The sequence below is a fragment of the Aplysia californica genome, unplaced genomic scaffold (assembly GCF_000002075.1).
Source record: "Aplysia californica isolate F4 #8 unplaced genomic scaffold, AplCal3.0 scaffold00085, whole genome shotgun sequence".
In the NCBI taxonomy this organism is placed as follows: Eukaryota; Metazoa; Mollusca; class Gastropoda; order Aplysiida; family Aplysiidae; genus Aplysia; species Aplysia californica.
In genome coordinates, this window is record NW_004797355.1 from 696,700 (window position 1) to 700,441 (window position 3,742).

The following is a 3,742-nucleotide window of genomic DNA, read 5'->3' on the forward strand; positions in this document are numbered from 1 at the left end:
CCCCCCCTCATTTCAGATGCTGTGTCTTTCGTGAACTGACCCGTGTGAAAGGAATGATCCTCGACCATTCCTCTTCATTTCAAAGATCGGAATCAGAGAGATGTTTTACGTCACTGTCATGGGATCTGTTATTTTTTAAAAACTAGAAAATAATATTGTTTTTGTCTAATTAAAACAAAAGGAGGCTAAAGTATCAATTGTTGTTTGTTTCGGTTTTTGGGGGTTTTTGTGCTTTTATCTTTAAACTAATAAATTATGACGTGTAACCTATCTAAATGAATACTTCTTTTTCTCCTTTTTTTTCTTTATGTCTTTTTTCTTTCTTTCTTTCTTTCTTTTTATTTCGTTCGTTCTTTTTTTCTCTTCTCGTTTGTCTGCAACTGTCTCCGTCGTTTTATGCAAGAAAAATTCTGAAATTATCCAAACCGAGCTCAAAAATGTAAAATTATGCGATTCTGTTAATTTTAACAAAAAATGACAAAGGAGAATAATCAGAAATTATGCCCCCCCCAAAAAAGATCAAATTTTGCTAAATTTTGCGCGGTGCATAAAACTACGGGGACAGGTCTGCAATTACAGAATTTTCCTAGAGAGTCGATTTCTTTTTTTTTATAAAGCTCTTTTCATAGCCTGGCTTTATATAGGTTGACGTATACTACAAGGAAACAGGCGTTTCTTTCTACAAAGTAGGCGTTTACCATAGTTTGAATCAGTTCCCCTGTAGGAACATGTGTATTTTCCTATTGCATCTATTTTTGCTTGGATAGTATACCTTACAGTGCCTGGAATGGCTCTGAGAAGCAGGTCGGAAGCTGCTGGCCCTTTAAATTATTTGAATCAATGTTGGCAAAAATTATTACAATGCATCTTGTTTTACATGGTATGGTATTACGTGGTGTTATTCAAGTGACTGAGGAAGACACGGGCTTTTCAGAAACTTGCGGGCTGAGCGTGGGCTAGACGGTTCAAGGCCCATACTTTTTGGTCTCGCCCATATTGGCCTTGTCAGGAACATGCGGGCTGGGCATGGGGAACATGCAGGCTGGACAGGGGGAACATACGGGCTGGACATGGGGACCGTACGGGCTGGAAATGGGGATCGTATTGCCTGGACATGGGGGACATGCGGGCTGGACAGGGAGAACATATGGGCTTTACATGGCGACCGTACGGGCTGGACATGGGGAACATATGGGCTGGACATGGGGAACATATGGGCTGGACATGGCGACCGTACGGGCTGGGCATGGGGAACATGCGGGCTGGACACGGGGACCATGTGGGCTAGCCAGGAACAAGTGGGCTGGATATGGGGACCGTGAGGGCTAGCCAGGAACATGTAGGCTTCATCCGAGCCAGGTGTGGGGCAGAGTCGAACTTACCAAATGTTTCTGTTTGCCACGGCTGTATACCCCGCAATGCCCATGTCTTGTGTGTAAAAATGAGTGGGGCAGACATGGAGCCCATGTGGGTTCGTCAAAAACATATGTTCTACATCTGGGCTTTGGCATCGGCTGGATATGGGCTGGTTATGGGCGGACACATATGGGCCCTTTCAATCGCCCATGTGCTAAACCACGTGGCGCGGTGCGGGATTACCAGATGGTGCCCAGATGCCAGCCCATATGGGGACAATGCGTTCCCCATCTCTTTGTGCAGGCTGGGTTGTTCTCGGAAACCACTGTACCTGCATCGTGAACCATTATCACTTCGCCGATTGCATGCGACAAATCAGCGGTCTTCTATGTCTGCTCCAGCGTGTGTAGAGGTCGGATAAGGGGCCTGCGCACATGTGACTGAGTGTGCGTATCGGGGGGTGGGGGGGGGGGGACCAGCGTTCCAGACGTGTGACAGTGGGACGTCGCAGATAGAAATGCGGGTGTCTTTTTACCAACATTTTTCCCCCATATTATTATTTTTTCCTTTTACCAACTTAGGCCTGGTTAAAATTAAATAGTGGCTTTACTTGGTGTGTGAATCTCATTTTTCTTTTCTCCCTAAAGACAAACAAAAAAGGACTTCCGTAACGAGCGACTACTACATGTATGAGACAGAGTAAAGCAGGGGTAGGGGATAGGGGCATGGGTAGGGGTATGGGAAGGGTTTGGTGAGAAAAGTTTATCATTTTTTTGCCCCAAAATCTGGAACTCCCTGAATTAGGATCTCAGAGAAACAACACATTTTGATAGGTTTAAGCGATTGCTAAAAACGCTTTGGTTTAATTGTTAGTTTAGTGTGTTATCAAGTGTCGGTTTTGTTTTTTTGTGGGGGGGGGGGGGTTGTTGTTGTTTTTTTTAACTGCTGCTGTCCTTTCGTGCACATATATATAGACAGTTAATGTATGGTTTTTGAAAGTTCTTCTTTATGTGGTTGACCTGGTTTTTCTTGTTTCTGTGAAATATTTTATCTAGTGTGAATGATTATGTGATTGGTGTAAGCGCTCAGAGCTTATACTAGTATGGGATAGAGCGCTATAAAAAAGCAATCGATCATTCTTATTATTATTATTATTATGGGTAGTGTTTAGGTTTAGGTTTAGGATAGGGTTTGAGGTAGGGTTAGGGTTTGGGTTAGTGTTAGGGTTAGGTCTCTTCTTTATTGTGTTTGTTGTAGTGGTCGCTCTACAGAAATCCTTCCAAAAAAAAAAAAAAGCCTCCCCACTGCCGACCGCCACCGTAAAGTGAGTTTTTGTGACCGCGGAAAAGTAAGGCCACATCGACCGCACCCATGTTACTCAAGGTCGGATTTCCCCGGATGTTGAGTGTATCGAGGAAAACACGTCACAAGTCACAATTTGTTGTGCTCCTCGGATCGTATCACAAGTCATGAAGTGGATTTCGGGGAAAATCACGCCTAGTTCATCCGGTTGTCTTAACGCGAGAGATCCGGCTGTTACGTGATAACAGGTAAAAATTAATACAATTAAAGGGCGCATCCGGCTTTTGCCTGTGGAATGACGTAGCAAGCGAATGACCTGCCAGTCAAGCCCCTATAAACATTCCAGGCAACAACTAGGCCTACAGGTAGTAGATCTGCTGACTGACGGCGGATGTGGCCTTAATTTTCAGGGTTTAAAGTTCGAAAATTCACCTTAGTATCGGCAAAGATAGTATACCCTATCGTATGGTATAGTATATTTGGTATCAGCAGGCTTTTTGGTTCTGTTTCTGTTCGTTTACTTTCTTTTTCTCTTGTGTCTGTCTATTTTCCCGGGCTGTTTACTATTTTCTCATTGGTTTGAGTTTGTTTGCGCACAGAGCTATGCAAAAGTAAGGCAGAAAAACAGAAGGAAATGAAAAAAAAGTATAGTCCTTTCGGAAATGAACTTTAAACTCGGAGGCCCCACATCTTAAATAACCTAACAGTGTTGATAGATGCGTTTAACCCATACCATTAAGGGAAAAAGTAGGACATGTGAGTGGCGCGCTGCTCGCTATCCTTTAAGATGTCTAGGATCTGGGTTTCGTTTGTTTGTTTTTGTTTTTGTAAGTGTTTTACGGCGCTCGCAACTGCATAACGTCATATGAGCGCGCGGGACACAATAAACTTTTTCAGTTGGTAGGAAATTTTGAATTTTGCCCGGGTGGCGGCCGAAGCCTACTCTTATCGATTTTAAACCACCAAGGAATCTTTAACGTGCACAACTTGCACACGGGACCTCCGAGATTTTTCGCCCTTGTCCGAGAAGGCTAGGTGTAGATCTTTCCTACCAGAAGATCAGGGGTGTGACTGAAAGACAGCA